Raw genomic sequence first — 18,032 nt, forward strand, 5'->3', positions numbered from 1 at the left:
TTTGTCTACTATGAGGTTACTGTACTTATGTGGGTATGTCTTCGTGTCTTCTCTCCTGTACCATTTATCTACCTGTCTATCTTGGTGCCAGTCTATCTTGGTGCCAGTACCATGCTGTTTTTGTTACTATTGCCCTATAGTAGAGTTTAAGATCTCTTATAGTGATACCTCCTGCATCACTCTTCCTGCACAGGTTTGCTTTGGCTATTCTGGGTCTTTTGTTCTTCCAGATGAATTTCATGATTGCCTTTTCTGTTTCTATGAGAAATGTTATAGGGATTTTAATTGGAATTGTGTTAAATCTGTATAGCGCCTTTGGAAGTATGGCCATTTTGATAATATTAATTCTGCCTATCCAAGAACATGGGAGATCTTTCCATCTTCTAAAGTCTTCCTCAATTTCTTTCTTCAATGTTTTGTAGTTTTCATCGTAGAGATCTTTCACCTCTTCGGTTAGATTGATTCCCAAGTATTTTATTTTTTTCAAGGCTATTGAGAATGGAGTTGTTTTCCTCATTTCCTTTTCAGATATTTCATTGCTTATGTATAAAAATGCTTTAGATTTATGTGTGTTGATTTTTATAACCTGCTATTTTGCTGAATTCATTGATGAGGTCTAGAAGTTTTCTGGTGGAGTTTTTTGGATCCTCTAAATAGAAAAACATGTCATCAGCAAATAGTGACAGCTTAAGTTCCTCTTTTCCTATTTGTATCCCTTTAATTTCTTTAGTCTGTCTAATTGCTCTGGCTAGTATTTCAAGTACGATGTTGAATAGAAGTGGTGAAAGACGGCATCCCTGTCTTGTTCCCGTTTTTTTTTTTTTTTTTTTCACACAAGGAACTTTTATTCAAGCGGACAAAACGTGTCCGCTCGGGGGAAAGGGGAAAGGGAAAAGAGAAGGAGAAGATGGCGCGCGGTTCTTTGTATTGGAATTTCGCGGGCTGGGAGGAACCAATCACGGAGGAGGATTATTACAGACTGACTGATGGACCAATGACATATTGGAACGTAATGTGGGAGGCAGAAAGGTTACGGCGATGTAAGCCGGAAATTCCTGTAACGGGAAAGGTGGGCTTAACGGCAGATTGACAGGTGGATTTGGGAAGCTGGATTACCTAACATTCCCCCATTTCCTCTTTTATAAAAAAATAAAATTTTTTGGGTACATGGATGAAGGTCAGTCTTCTGTAATTACTTCCTGCTGGGGTGTGGACGTAGAGCTGGTATCATTGTGACAGGGAGAACTGGAGACTTGATAGTTTCTCTGGAGGCACATCTGCAGCCAGGCTCCAATCCTGGAGGCACATCTGCAGCAGGGCTCCAATTTTTGTGAGATCCTGATATTTCTGCAATACAAGTTGATTAATTGACATGGAAGTAAAAGACAGGGGGTGGAAGAACTGAGAAGTTGTTCCCATAACAAGGCTTAGCAAAGGCTGGAGAAGACAGGCCTCCATTTGAGAGTTTTAACATTGTCTAGGTCATCAGGAATGTAAACACAACTTTTAGTACTAGCAAACATAGATTAAGCCTATTTGTGTCTGTAGGCCTTAAACTGACTAAAAACAGAAATTCTGACTCTAGCAGTTTCTCTTGATAGTTACTATTATTTTAAATGCCCAAGAATACCTATACTTTGGTTTTGACTGATTTGCTAGGTGTTTAAGATCAAACTGGTCAAAGTGACCTGTTCCTGTCTGTTAAAGAGTCAGCTAAGTTTCCACAGGGGTAACTCATAGAGAACTTAAGAGCAGTTTTTTAGCTCCATAGTGCAATTGGTTAGGCAGGGTCTTTTCGATGAGGTGACTTTCCTTGAAAGCACCAGGGATGTCTCCCTTTTCTGTGACCCTCCTCTGCAGCAGATGCACTGAGTCGCTTTTTCTCTAGCAGTCTCATCAATCTCCTTGCTCAGGAGGTTGTGTGACCCAGAGTTGCAAAGCTCTTTGGAGAAGTCCTCTTGTTTCCTGGGTTCAGGCTGACTTTGAGGGCAAGACCCAAATATGGAGTTTTTCTTGGCCTCTGTATTTAATTTCTATCTCTAAGTTTGATCTTAACCATCAAGCAAGTCAGTCTCATCAGTCATAGAGTAAGAGTACTGGGCTTTAGCTTTAATGTCTATAACTTTACAGTTATTTACCCCCTTTTATCTAATTGGGGTTTACATTATCTGTTCTATAGGTGATGGCTTACTATTCCAAGTTAATTTACGGTGTTCGCTCTTGAAGCAGTACTTCTGAAAAATATTGATCAGGCAACAATTAGAGTTTACAAGGAAAATACAAAATAGAATTACCAACAGTAAAACATTCAGTTTGTGCAATAGCTATCTTGAATTTTGGCTGAGTCCCATTTTTGCTATTGCATATTACACTCTCTTAAATGTCATTTTACATATACCCTATTGTTGACAGGTCCTATAACAGAATATTAAATGATAGGGTTACCATTACAGACAAGTTTCATTTGGAGAACAGCAGCTTGATAAATTTTCTGCTTTAAAGGCTTGCATACCTGGAAAATATGAACATATTTAATATACAAAGAATAATCTTTTTAAGTATGTTACTCCATGGAGTAACCTTATAAATTAATCAGATGTCTCTAACAAACACATTTGAGTAATCCCATACATGTTGACTCCAATTCACTCATCTTATTTGTAGAAAAACCAAGATATTAGACAAGTGTACCAATAGTATTTGATGTCTCTTTTCTGTTGAAGAAAATTCCTAGAAAAGTTGATGTTAGACATTTTATAAATATTAATATTTTATTAGTTTGATCACTTAGAGACTTGTGAGTTAATTTTAAGGACATTTTACTTTTATTAGTAAACCAATTTAAATTGAACCTCATTAAATCACGTGACTTAAAAATATTTGGATCCATTTTTAAAAATTTAATTTTTATGCGCGCTTATATTTAACACAAAAGTAAAGGCCTTGTAATATTTATCTCCATTCAATGTAGCAGATGTTCAAAAATAACTCAAGTTGGATAAAAAGAACTCATCAAAAATCATTAACCTAGGTCTGTAGGATCAAAATTGTGAGCTCAAAAATACAGCATTTAAGAAAAACAAAGTCCTGGAAGAAAAATGATAATGGTTATTAATTAAAGCATGAGAAAATAAGAAGGAGAGAAAAGTTGAAAGGGAGAAAAGTATTCTGAGTTGTAGCCCAGGAGAAATTTAAAATGGACACTTTTTTTTCCTTGGGTTTGAAACTGGTCTCCTACTGAGCCTTTCTTCATTTACATTTCAATGTAACCCTTGACTGAGATCTGAATCTGAAAGGGGCTAATATGTTCTAGCAGAAACTTGATGTTTAGGACCTTTTAATTTCTTGAATCTGTAGGGAGAGCTAAGATAAGAAAGTAAAGATTTGAAAATAAGGAATTAGCCAAGAGAATGTGTTCAGGTTTTACTCCCTCCATGTCAGCCTCCTCCAGTAAAGGAGCTAGAATGTGTGTACGAGACCGCATGGTTGGGGAACTTGGAGGGCTGAATGAAGAAGCAGAAGGAGAACCAGAATGAGGTGAAGTCGGAAGGGAAAGAAGGGTTAAGAGGTGGGGGAGAAGCCAAGAGAGGTTTAGCAAGAAAGAAAGGAAAAACAAGAAGGGGAAAAGTTCCTTTCCATTCACCAGGTTGCCCATATATGTACTTAATTATAACTAGCATAATTAGGCATACAATTTTACTTAGTATAAAGCTAGAATTTAGGGTGTCATAAATAGACCATTCTGACTTACTATCTAAAGGACAATTTAGCTCTGATTCAGGGAATAGGTAAAGGGGTTTGAGATGGTTTAATAAACATCTCAGGGGCGAGTTTGCTGGGTTGGATGTTTTGAACTTCATGGTAAGCTGAGACCCACCTGGGTAGTGGATTTGGCGTCCCAGAATCCACGGTACCAGGCAACGAGAGGTTAAAAACAATGATTAGGTCGTCACCCGAAATCACTGTTTAACCGGGCAAAAAGCCGAGAGAGAGTTTGAAGACCTGGCCAGGGTTTCGGGAGGGAGCCGCGAGAGGAGGGGGAGAAAAGCCGCAGAGCGGCGAGAGGGACTAGCAGCGGCAGAAGTGAGTAAACTTCAAACCCGAGAAAGAATCACAGCACCATAAAATTCAGACATCCACCCAACAACTAAGACCAATTATGAGGACCAAGGAGGTACCCCCACACCTCGGCGGTTGAGTGGCAGGAGCCACGAGGGGTGAAGCCGCAGGGCGGCGAGAGATGAAGCCGCTGGGCGGGCAGCGAAAGGCTGCGAGCCGGCGGAAGGAGCTGGGGGCTGGCCGCTTTATAATAAGGAGGGGGCCTGCAGCGGACTGCAGGTGGAGGTGAGGGTAGCCGAGATGTGTTTTAAATGGTCAGGGGCCTGCCTAAGGGGAACTCACCAATTTTGGAGTCCGGTGTTGTATGCAGAAACTGGGCATCCAGGTAAATGGAAGGTGAGCCTGAATCTGCGGGCGCAGGAGAAATCTGATGGGGTTCCGCTTGCTTAGTCAGCGGAAAAAAACACCCATCCCGGGTTTCGGCACCAAATGTTAGTTAGATGTAAAGGGGAGCAGTTTTGGTTCGTCGATAACTCCCAGAAAAGACGCTCCGCAGATCCAGGTCTCACACAAGGAACTTTTATTCAAGCGGACAAAACGTGTCCGCTCGGGGGAAAGGGGAAAGGGAAAAAAGACTTGTTCCCGTTTTTAAAGGGAATGGTTTCAGTTTTTCTCCATTAAGAATGATGTTGGCCATGGGCTTAGCATAAATAGCCTTTACAATGTTCAGGTATGTTCTTAATATCCCTATTTTTTCTAGTGTTTTGAGTGTGAAGTGGTGTTGTATTTTGTCAAATGCTTTTTCCATGTCAAATGAAATAACCATATGATTCTTATCCTTAAGTCTATTGTCATGATGGATTACATTTATTGATTTACGGATGTTAAACTATCCTTGCATTCCAGGGTGAACCCCACTTGATTGTGGTGTACAATTTTCTTAATATGTTTTTGGATACGGTTTGCCAGTATTTTGTTGAGGATCTTTGCATCTATATTCATCAAGGATATTGGTCTAAAATTTTCTTTCCCTGATTTGTCTTTGCCTGGTTTGGGTATGAGGGTGATATTAGCTTCATAGAATGAGTTTGGTAGGGTACCCTTCTTTTCTATTTCCTGAAATACTTTGAGAAGTATTGGAATGAGTTCTTCTTTGAAGGTCTTCTAGAACTTGGCTGAGAATCCATCTGGTTCTGGACTTTCCTTGTGTTAGGCTTTTGATGGCTTCTTCTATTTCATTGCTTGATATTGATCTGTTTAACTTGTGTATGTCCTGGTTCAGTTTCGGAGGAGCATATGTCTCTAGAAATGTGTCAATGTGGACTGGGGATATAGCTCAGTTGATAGAGTGCTTGCCTTGCAAGCACAAGGCCCTGGGTTCAATCCCCAGCACCACCAAAAAAAAAAAAAAGAAAGAAATTTGTCAATGTCTTTGGTAGTTTCTATTTTGTTGGAATACAGATTTTCAAAGTAGTTTCTCATTATGTTATGTATCTCAGTGGTGTCTGTCATGATATTTCCTTTTTCATCACAAATATTAGTAATTTGAGTTTTCTCTCTCCTTTGTTAGTATGGCTAAGGGTTTATTTTGTTTACTTTTTCAAAGAACCAACTTTTAGTTTTGTCAACTTTTTGAATTGTTTCTTTTGTTTCAATTTCATTGATTTCAGCTCTGATTTTAATTATTTCCTGACTTCTGCTACTTTTGCTGTTATTATGTTCTTCTTTTTCTAGGGCTTCGAACTGTAATGTTAAGTCATTTAGTTGTTGACTTTATTCTTTTCTTGAATGCTCTCCAAGCAATGAATTTTCCTCTTAGTACTGCTTTCATAGTGTCCCAGAGATTTTGAAATGTTGTATCATCATTCTCATTTACCTCTAACAATTTATCTACTCCCTGTGTTTTTCTGTTATCCATGTTTCATTCATTAGCACATTATTTAGTCTCCAGGTGTTGGAATTTTTTCTGTTTTTTATTTTGTCATTGATTTCTAATTTAATTCCATTATGATTTGATAGAACACAAGGCAGTATCTCTATTTTTTTGCATTTCCTAAGGGCTGCTTTGTGGCATAACATATGGTCTGTTTTTGAGAAGGTTCCATGTGCTGCTGAGAAGAAAGTGTATTTGTTTGTTGATGGATGGAATATTCTGTATATGTCTGTTAAGTCTAGGTTATTGATTGTGTTATTGAGTTCTATGGTTTCTTTGTTTGATTTTTGTTTGGAAGATCTATCCAGTGGTGGCAGCGGTGTGTTAAAGTCACCCAGAATTATTGTGTTGTGGTCTATGTGATTCCTGGAATTGAGAAGGATTTGTTTGATGTACATGGATACACTGTTGTTTGGAGCTAAATATTTACGATCGTTATGTCTTCCTGATTTATGGTTCCCTTAAGAAGTATGAAATGTCCTTCTTTATCCCTTCTGACTAAATTTGGCTTGAAGTCCACTTTATCTGAGATAAGGATGGAAACCCCCGCTTTTTTACTGAGTCCTTGTGCGTGGTAGGTTTTTTCCCATCCTTTCACCTTCATATATCTTCCCCTCTAGCAGTGCAGATCTGGGGTATTGCAGTTTCCCCCCTATAGGTTTATAATGACCCTATAGGTTTCCAAAACCTTTTCTTTAAGGGGGAGATCAATATCAGCAGTACCCAGTTCAGACAGTATGCAACGTGAAACCAAAATAGCCCCTATGAGGATTTTTTTTTTTTTTTTTTTTTTTTTTTTTTGCGGTGCTGGGGATTGAACCCAGGGCCTCGTGTTTGCAAGGTAAGCACTCTACCGACTGAGCTATCTCCCCAGCCCCCCTATGAGGATGTTAACAATATTGTCATAATATACAGAATGAGTTCAATTATTATCTTTAGTATAACAGTTTCTAATGGAGGACAAAGAGGATGCAGAGGGGTGTAGGATGTAGCTGTTAATGGGATAAGAAAAGAATATATAGAAGTTCTTGATCATAGAAAGAGTGTGATTATAATCAAAAGAAGTTGGTTGTTATCATGGGAAAAGGGAGAAAGAGACTCTGAAGGAACAGGTAAACAAAAGAAAAAGAGTGAGAAAAGTAAAGAAATAAAAACTTAAAATTTTTCAATAAGGAGAAAAAAGAAAATCTACACTGTAACAGTCATTTAGTAATCAAACCTCCCAGTCTTCAGTAGTCTGATGCATGAGAGGTACCTGACAGTGAGCTTCAAGTCTCCAGCAGGAGTCTCAGGGTGGGATTTACCCCACCTAAAGATCGGAGCTATGGCTTCCAGAATTATCCAAGATGGCCTCTCTGGCTTCCAAATGTGTTGACAAATGAGGAGCTGCAGCTCAGGGTGTAGGCGTGGTCGGCTGGAGGTCCTGGAGGTGGGGGTGCGGTTGGTCAGGCAAGGGTCATGGAGGTGGGATGTGGTCAGTCTGGTTGAGGGATCCTGGAGGCCGGGTGCAATCAGTCGGTCTCAGGTCCTGGTGATAGGGTGTAGTCAGTCAGTCTGGGGGTCCTGGTGGCAGGGAGCAATCAGTCTGTGTGAGGGCCCTAGAGGCAGGGAGTGATTGGTCAAGCTGAGGGATCGTGGAGACAGGGCTCAATCAGTCTGACCAGGTGTCCTATGGGGCCTGACTGTTGTCTCAAAATGGCAGCAGCCACGTGTAACCAAACCTGCAGGTACTGTGACAGTGAACTTCCAGGCAACAGCGGGCAGCTGGTGCTTCACTGGCCACCTGCGGTCAGTTTGCTGACTGCTGTTGGAGGATCTGGTGGTGAACCTTGGACAGTGGGTGATGGATGGGTGAAAGGCAGATGGTGGACAGGCAAGAGGCAGGCAAATGGCGGATAGTAGGCGCCTGACAGTGAGCAATCTGCACTCAAAAAGGTGTTCTTATGCTGTCCAACTGCAGGTGCTCGCAGTAGGCAAATGGGTTAACAGCAGGGGATCGATAAGCAGCAAAAACTGCCTCACTAAGAAACAGATATCCTCTGCTTGAAACCAGAGTTATGGAGCCACCATGATTTTAGTTTTTAAATCAGCATTTTATTAGTTGCTTAGTTTTAGAAGTTGGAATGCTTTCTTGTATTGAAATTAGAGAAATATATTTTTAAAACTTTTATGTGGATCATCTTTTTTTTTGATAAGTATAGCAAGTTATTTAAAAACTAACAATTCCTTTTTGTGGCTTTTCTGACTTAGGTAGGATTTTGGGTGTGGGGTGATTGGTAATTAATTTTTTACCGTTTTAATGCTTTTTAGCTTGTTGAATTTTAGGAAATAAGTGAAAAGTAACTAGAACCTAAGAACTAATCCTGTTACTGCTTTAATAGAATGCCATAGTTTTTTCTTTATATTTTTAATCTTTTCCTCTGGTCATGAGACTGTGATTATTACAGAATACTTGGAAAAATCATGGTTAGCAATAAGGAAATATCTATCTTCTTATCCCAACATCTAGAAGTGATCTCTGTTAAGTTCCTGGTTTGTTTGATTTTAGTCTTCTGTCTGTGATTTTTTAATATAACTTAAAGTATATTATGTATAGTTTTGTATCACATCAGTGTACTCAATCTAAATTTTAGTATTTTATGGCCTTTAAAATATATAGCCGGGCAAAGTGGTGCATGCCTGTAATCTCGCCCAGGACTCGGGAGACTAAGGCAGGAGGATCAAGAATTCAAAGCCAGCCTAGCAACTTAGCAGGGCATGTAGCAACTCAGGGAGACCCTGTCTCTAAATGATATACAAAAAAGGGCTTGGGATGTGACCCAGTGGTTAAGTATACATGGGTATACACACACAAGTGTTAGTGGCCACAGACTACTGTTTTATCTGAGGTACCTATCCCCCTACATTTTATTTTTTAAATTTTTTTTAGCATTTATATATAGTTTCCCAGTTTTCACTTTTGAAACAATACACTTGAATAAATCATTGTTTATATATTTTTTATTTCCATACGGTACTTGTTATGGTTTATATATGAGGTGTCCCCCAAAAGCTCATGTGTGAGTGCAAAAAAGTTCGGAGTGGAGTAGTCATGGTATTACATACCCGTAATTCCAGCAACTATGGAGGTTGAGGTATAAGGATCTCAAGTTCAAGATCAGTGTCAGCAACTTAGCAAGATCCTATCTCAAAATAAAAAGGGCTGGGGATGTGGCTCATGGTTAAACCCTGGGGTCTGGTACTTAAAACCACAAAAGAAAACAATCTGGTTGGAGGAAGGACTATTTTTAATCTTTTTAGAGAGTTATACATAGTTTTATTTTGATACAGCACCTATACTTCACAATTATTTGTTTTTAAAGGCTTTTAAAAAGTGGAATCTTGGGACTGGGGATGTCACTCAGTGGTAGAGAACTTGCCTAGCATGCACAAGACTGGTTCCCATCCCCAGCAGTGTAGTTAAAAAAGAAAAAGTGAATCTGAAACTATATAATGGGTTTTTATACTCTATTATCTTAAAACCCACCTTTGTATGATTTAGTGTTATTGTGTTTTGGTTATTTGAAAAATAATGGTTCACTGAGTTACACAAGATCTTCTAAATGTTGCCAGTTTAGAAAGCTTGACGAAATCTCAGTGGTAGAAGTTTTCAAAAATTCTAATATTCACTTTACTCAAATTTTTCTCATCATTAACAAATACTGTCAGTATTCTCAAAGTGATAGACTCATTTCATTCATTTTAAAGAATATATTTCCTGCCAGGCACTGTGGTACACTTATATAATTCCAGCGACTCAGGAGGATCACAAGTTTGAGGCCAACCTCAGCAACTTAGTGAGACCCTGTCTCAAAAAAAGGCAGGGATGGCGCTGGGATGTTGCTGAATAGTAAAGTGCCTGTGAGTTCAATCCCCAGTAGGAAAACAACAAAAACAAACAAAAAGTGTTTCCCAATAGCCATAGTTTATCATTCAAGTAAGTAGTATTTCATGAAAATGGCTTAGTTCACTTTCAGCATACCAACTATGCAACTGCTTTTCTGCTTTTCCTTAAGATAATTTTTGTGCTTAGTATGAAACAGATGCTCTATGCCTGTTTCCCAAATTGTCATACAGAAAATTAAGACAGGGTTTGGTTGTGGCTCAGTGGTGAAGTGCTTGCCTAGCATGTGTGAGGCCCTGGGTTCTATCCTCAACACCACATAAAATTAAATAAAATAAAGGTATTGTGTCCTTTTATAACTAAAAAAATTTAAAAAAAAATTAAGACATAGTTGAAGGCCGAAATTTATAATAACTTTTAGTGTTTGGGGTTAGAGATATAGAGATATAGCTCATTGGAAGAACTGTTGCTTAGCATTTGTGAGATCTTGGATACAATCACCAACACTACAAAAAAAATTTTTTTTAAAGGAAACAAGTAATTTTTACTGTTTCATCAAAGATAACTGTTGTGTAATGGAGAATTTGGGGCTGGGGTTGTACGTAGAGATAGAAAACTTGCTTAACTGTATAAGATGTACAAGGTCCTGGGTTCAATCACCAGCACTGAGGGTTGTGGTGGGTATTTGACCTTTGTCCCTGGTTCCTGATGTGGTGGGGAGAGTCTTAAGTTCTGGGAATTTCCAGGGTATTAAAAATGTGGTTGCTATTCATGAGCCCCTTAGAACATAAAACTTGAATTTATGCTAAGAGATGAGATGATGCAGAATAGCCATGTGATTAATGAGTTTGTTTTTTATATTTGTTTTTGTTTGGGTTTGGGGCAACAGAAATGAGGAATTGGACCCAGGGCATCAGACATGCTAGAAAAGCACTCTACCACTAAGTTATATCTCCAACTCTTGTTTTTTTTTTTTTTTTTTTTTTTTTTTTGTTTTTTTTTTTTGAGACATGTTCTTGCACTAAGTTGTCCAGGCTGGTCTTGTACTTAGAATTACTGACTGGGGATGAAGCTCAGTGGTAAGACAGTTGCCTAGCATGTACAAACAAGCCCTGGGTTCTATCCCTAGTACCATGAATTAATTAATCAGTTAATTAATTAAAATAAAAATCTTGTTCTCAACCTCAGGGAAGCATTGGGCATGTTTCATCATGTTTTTTGATTTTTTTTTTTTTTTTTTTTTTAATTTTTGATTTATTGTAACAAATGGGGTACAATTTTCATTTCATGGTACTTGAAGTAGAGTCACACTGTTTGTGTAATCATACATGTACATATGGTAATGATGTTCATCTCATTCTATTATATTTTCTTCCCCCCACCCCCTTGTTTTTTGATTTTGAGGTATTATCTCACTAAGTTGCTTAGAGCCTCACTAAGTTGATGAGGCTAGCCTCAAACTTATAATCTTCCTGCCTCAGCCTCCAAGTATTTCATCATCACATATCAAATATAATTATCATAAGTTTCAGATTTATTGCTGTTTGAAAACCATTCAAATAGCAATTATTGCTATTTCAATTCTTTGCAATTATAAACCAAATATTTCATGAACATTCTTGTGGGTTTAGCTGTTTTTTTTGTTTGTTTGTTTGTTTGTTTGTTTTTAACTGGTGATTGAACCCCAGGACACTTAACCACTTTTTATAGAAAGCCACATCCCAGCCTTTTCTGATTTTTGAGATAGTATCTCACTAAGTTGCTTAGAGCCTCACTAAGTTGATGAGGCTAGCCTCAAACTTATAATCCTCTTGCTTCAGCCTCCCAAGCCACCATACCCAGTGGCATATTTCTTTTCTTGAAAAATTTCTACAAATACATTTTGAACTCAAAATGTCTTTTTTTTTTTTTTTTTTTTTTGATATTAGAGATCAAACCCAGGGCCTTGAACACATTAGACAAGCACTCTACTACAAGCTATAACCCCAAATTTATTTTTTGTACTTGTCATCCCTTTATCTTATTAATTCATAACCTATATTTTGTATTTCTAATATCTTATCATAGGGGTCAGGGATTTAGCTCAGTGGCAGAGCACTTGCCTTGCACGCACAAGGCCCTGAGTTTGGTCCTTGGCCCGGAAAAAAAAAAAAAAAAAAAAAGGTCTAATATCTTATCATAACACGAAATGTTATTGTTTTTAAAATGTAAAAGACCAAAAGCACTAACTGACTCATTTGCTACCCATAAGTGAAGCAAAAAGTTTCCATAACTACGTTTGAACTATAGTAGTTTGTTTGTGACATACAACTTTGAATTTCTGTTGTTTATGAAGTATGAACTGAACTTACATCATTCCCAACTTCTTTAAAAAAATCTACTTTTGAAGACAAAACTTAGAGAACTATATCCTTGAAATAAGAAGATTTAATATAGAACCAGGGATGTTGACTCACACTTGTAATCCCAGCAGCTTGGGAGGCTGAGGCAGGAGGATCACAAGTTGCAAGCCAGCCTCAGCAATTTAGCAAGGACCTAAGCAATTTAATGAGACCCTGTCTCAAAATTTAAAAATAAAAAATAAAAAGTGCTGGGGCTCAGTGGTTAAGCATCCCTGGTGCCAAAAAAAAAAAAAAAAGAGAGAGAGAGAGTGAGAAAGATTTAATTTAGAATTCTAAAGAGAATGTTCACAAGTTTATCAGGTAAAGATAATGGTTAATAAATATTTGAAGCTTTCTTTGAGATTAAACCACTTCTAAGGCAATGTCAGTATAACTAATAGATAGCAATTTTGCTAAAGAAATGTGATTTAAGTCAATCATAGTTGTGCAGGCCTGTAATTCCGTCTACTTTGGAGGCCGAGGCAGGAGGATCATAATTTGGAAGCCAGTCTTGACAATTTAGTGAGACCCTGTCTAAAAATAAAATAAAAAGGGCTGGAAAGCTCAGTGGTAGAGCCCTCTGAGTTCAAACCCCAGTACTAAAAGAGAAGGAAAGTAGAAAGGTAAGAAAGGAAAGGGGAAAATAAATGTGATTTAGTGAGGCATATGGGGGATGGAGTGAGATAATACATTCAGTTTTAGACACACTGAATGTAAGATGATTTAACACTGTATCCATCCAGTTGATTTTAGATACTGTACATGAGACAGAGTACATCATTAATGTGCATATGCAGTCAAAAGAAGAGAAAGAAATGCACGTGTGATTATGTCTCCTTTTAATTCCAGTTATTTTTCCAAGAGTTGGAAATGCTGACACAAAGAAGTACTCCTAAGTCATGATTTAAGATGTAGGGGTCTCATTTTGTTTCTTAAGAATTGGTTGAGGGGTTGGGATTGTGGCTCAGTGGTAGAGCACCTGCTTAGCATGTGTGAGCCACTGGATTCGATCCTCAGCACCACATAAAAAATAAATTAATAAAATAAAGGTATAAAAATCCTTAAAACAAAACAAAACAAAAATAAATTGGTTGAAAGAAAAGGTCTATTGGGGATATGGGGCAGTGTGGAGGGGAGTTTAGTCCAGGGGCAATGTACCATTGAGCTACATCCTCAGACTTTTAATTTTTTTTATTTTTAGACAGGATCTCCCTAAATTGCTAAGTCTAGTCTTCAAGTTGCAATCCTCCTTTTGCAGCATCCCAAACTTCTGGGATTATAGGTGTGCACCACTGCACCTGGCAAAAGACTTATTTGAAATAAAAAATATTGTCATTTGTTCTATGTCACTGGACTGTCAAGTTAGGCTTATTCAGAAGTCTTTTGGAGTGAATATGAGATTATTTGGGAGCTATTGGCTGTGATATAAACCAGATTACCTACTTGATGACTTTAGATAATAATTTCAGAATTGCAGTATAAACATATAAATGCTGATTCTCTTAAAAAGCGCAGTAGCAATTTTGCTTAGTTTATATTGTTTTTCTTGACATATCCCTAATGCTGGCATCAAAATCTAGAGTATAAATTAAGAGTAGGGCTGGGGATATAGCTCAGTTGGTAGCGTGCTTGCCTTGTAAGCACAAGGTCCTGGGTTCAATCCCCAGTACCACGCCAAAAAAAAAAAAAAAAAAAAAGAGTAAATAGAAGCTGGGCATGGCATGGTGGTGTACTTCTGTAATCCTAGCTACTCAAGAAGCTGAGTCAGGAGAATTGCAAGTTCAGAGCCAGCAGGTGCTACTTAGCAAGACCCTGTCTCAAAATTTTAAAAAGAGGCTGAATGTAGTAGCTCATTGGTAGAACACCAATGGGTCCAGTCCCTAGTACTACCATAAAAAATAATAATAATAATAATAATTAAAATACCTGTAGAAATTGCTTTTGCTATCTATATTGTGTTTTTATTACATTGTAAATATTTCTGTCCATGATATTGATCTAGGGACTTGCACTTCTGATAACTAGGTAATTCTTATTCTTCTTACTGAGAATAATTAGGAGAAAAGATAGATATATAAAATATCTGTTGAAGACCATCATGGAGCTAACAAATACAATGAAAAATGTTGGTGTTCTAAGATCTAAGAGGAGAAATCTCAGAGAAATAATTCTAGTACTTGGGACTCCATTTTTCCTTTATGGATATATGCTCATTAACAGAAGAGACTCTTGAAGAGCTAAGTAGTTTTTGATAGACTTCACTGGAGACTCCCAAAGAGGGGTGCTTGTAGAAACTCCCTCCCAGCTTTTGAATTAGAATGCTGACAATATTCAGAGTGTCAGACTTTTTTTGGTAGTTTTTCATATAAAAATAACACCTGCAAGGTCCTGGGTTTAATCCCCAGCAGCACAAAATTAACAAAAATAATAGCAATAAAAACCAGAGCTGGGTATTGTGGCACATACCTAAATCCCAGTGACTTGGGAACCTGAGGCAGGAGGATTGCTAGTTCAAAGCCAGCCTCAGCAATTTAGTGAAGATCTAAGCAGCTTGGTGAGACCTTGTTTCAAAGTAAAAAGTGCTGGGGATGTAGCTCAGTGGTTGAATGGCCTTGAGTTTAATCCCTGCTACTTTAAAAAAAAAAAAAAAAAAAAAAAAAAAGTAACCAGAAATATGAGGAGGGAAGGCCATATCAAGAGGGGAAAGAAAGAAAAAAAAAAAAAAAGCAGACAATAGAAGTGAACCTGCAAGGTTTCAGGATAATAAGGTTGGGCTGGGGCTGTAGTTGAGTGGTAGAGCACTTGCTAGCGTGCAAAAGCCCTGGGTTCAATTCCCAGCACCTCGCCACACCAAAAAAAAAAAAAAAAAAAAAAAAGAAGAAGAAGAAGATAATAGGGCTATCAGAAACCAGACACAAATTTTAAGAAACTATAGATTGGACACAACTAAAGAGAATATGAACTGTAAGATGTATCAGTGAAGGTTATTGAGACTGAATCATAGAGACCCAGAGGATAGAAAACAATGTAAGAGACTATCACACCTGACTAAAAGTAATTAGTGTCCCAAAAAGAAGAGGATAGGGATCCAAAGAGATACAATTAGGTAATTTTCTAAAATAAAGGAAAAAAAGTTAACTTAAAAATTCAAACACCTGGGGGCTGGGGAGATAGCTCAGTTGGTAGAGTGCTTGCCTTGTAAGCACAAGGCCCTGGGTTCGATCCCCAGCACTCAAAAAAAAAAAAAAAAAAAAAAAAAAATTCAAACACCTTTACACATTCCAGTTAGAATAAACTATTAAAAGGCATGTACACAGCCAGGCATAATGGCACATGCCTATAAATCCCAGTTTTTCTGGAAGTTGAGGCAGGAAGGTCACAAGTTTGAGGTCAGCCTGGGCAACTTAGCAAGTACCTGTCTTAAAAAAGTACTGGTGCTCCACTGTAGAGCATCCCTGGGTTCAATTTCCAGTACTGCCCCCCCCCCCAAAAAAAAAAGGAAAGGAAAAAAGTACCAGATAGTAGCACACACCTGTAATCCAGTGACAGTGTGACTCAGGAGGCTCAGCCAGGAAGATTGCAAATTCAAGGCCAGCCTCAGTAATTTAGCAAGATCCTGTCTCAAAATAAATAATAACAAGGACTAGGAATGTAGTTCAGTGTTAAATGGCCCCTAGGTTCAGTCCAGAGTACCTTAAGTAATAAATGACTAAGTTGAAAAAAAGAAAAAAAAATGTACAGCTATCATAGTGAAACATGGGAAACAATTCAAATGTCCATCAGTAGTAAGAATGAATAATACAGTGATATTGGTCATACAAGGAAATAGTCAACAATAATTAAAAGAATGATCTCAAGGATAAAGATGTAACTCAGTACAAGAGCACTTGCTTAGCATTCATGAAGCATTGTGTTTGATTCCTTAGTATTGCAAAAAGAAGAGGAATATCTTGTACATGCAGAGTGGGTAAGCCTTAACTGACAAAATGTAGAGTTAAGGAAACTAAACATAAAAGAGTACATACTATATGAGTTTGTGTATGTGAAGTTTAAAATAAGACAAAACTAATCTTTGGTGTTGTGGGCATGTAATCCCAGGTACTTGGGAGCCTGAGGCAGGAGTGCAAGTTCAGGAGGGCAACTTAGGCCCTTTCTCAAAAATAAAAATTTTAAAAATATCTGGGGATGTAGCTCAATAGTAGAGCATTTGTGTAGTATGTGTGAAGCCCAGGGTTCAGTCTTCAGCATCACACAAATAAAGAGAAGTTAATCTTTGGCTTATAAAATGGGATGGGAGTAACGGGTAGGCAAGAGGGATAAGGAAAGCCTTGGGGATATTAGAAATATTCTGTGTATTTGTCTAGGTGGTAGTTGTGCAAGTATATACAATTGTAAAAAAATGAATTGACCTCTGCACTTAAGATCCTTTTTCTTAGATTTTAATGAAATATCTTAGGGTTTTTAAAACAATGAAATATTTTAAACCATGCAATCTCTTAAGCATCAATATTACATGACTAAGCAAGTAACATGTCCTATAATAAAACATTAGCATCAGAATAATTCATAAAAAAATTATTTTGTAGCTGGGTGTGGTGACCCACGCCTGTAATCCCAGCAGTTTAGGAGGCTGAAGCAAGAGAATCAAAAGTTCAAAGCCAGCCTCAGAAAAAGAGAGGTACAGGGCTGGGATTGTGTCTCAGTGGTAGAGCACTTGCCGAGCATGTGTGAGGCACTAGGTTCAATTCTCAGCACCACATATAAATAAATGAATAAAATAAAGGTCTAGGGCTGGAGTTGTAGCTCATGGTAGTACGCTTGCCTAGCATGCATGAGGACCTGAACTGCTCAATCCTTGGCACCACATAAAAATAGTTATTGTGTCTACCTACAACTAAAAAAAAAATATATATATATATATATATATGTATATGTATATATATATATAAAGAGATTTAAAATTTTTAAAAAATAATATCTATCAACATCTAAAACATATTAAAAAGAAAAAGCAAGACACTAAGCAACTCAGTGTGACCCTGTCTCTAAATAAAATACAAAAACTTGGGGGCTGGGGATATAGCTCAGTTGGTAGAGTGCTTGCCTTATAAGCACAAGGTCCTGGTTTCAATCCCCAGCACAGGAAAAAAAAAAAAAAAATAGGACTGGGGATGTGACTTAGTGGTCAAGTGCCCCTGAGTTCAATCCCTAGCACCCCACCCCACCTACGTATATACACACACATACATATGTATATATGTATATTTTATATATAATACTTGGTATTTTTTAAAGTTTTAGTTGTAGATGGGCACAATACCTTTATTTTATTTTTTTATTTTTATGTGGTGCTGAGGATCCAATCCAGTGCCTCACATGTGCTAGTCAAGCACTCTACCACTGAGCCCCAGCCCCAGCCCACAGTTTTTTTATTCTTTTTAGTTATACATGATGATAGAATGTATTTTGGCAGATTATACATGCATAGAGTATAAATTATTCTATTTAGGATCCCACTCTTGTGGTTGTACATGATGTAGAGTTACCCTGGTCGTGTATTCAAATACAAGGCTAGGAAAGTTATGACCAATTAATTCTGTCTTTCCCCTCTCCCCTTCCTTCCCTTTGTTTCCCTTTGTCTAATCCAGTGGATTTCTATTATTCCTCTCCCCAACCTCCCTTGTTTTGTGTTAGTATCCACAAATCAGAGAGAACTTTCAAGCTTTTGGTTTTTGCTTATTTCACTTAGCATGATATTCTCCAGTTCCATTCATTT

General features: G+C 37.7%; 1 protein-coding gene across 8 annotated transcripts in view; it reads left to right on the forward strand.

The window, feature by feature from the left end:
- Positions 1-18,032, forward strand: part of Zmym5 (zinc finger MYM-type containing 5) — a 58,127-nt gene that overhangs the window by 15,099 nt on the left and 24,996 nt on the right. The gene's annotated exons all lie outside the window — the stretch shown is intronic.

The sequence above is a fragment of the Sciurus carolinensis genome, chromosome 5 (genome assembly GCF_902686445.1).
Source record: "Sciurus carolinensis chromosome 5, mSciCar1.2, whole genome shotgun sequence".
Classification (NCBI taxonomy): domain Eukaryota; kingdom Metazoa; phylum Chordata; class Mammalia; order Rodentia; family Sciuridae; genus Sciurus; species Sciurus carolinensis.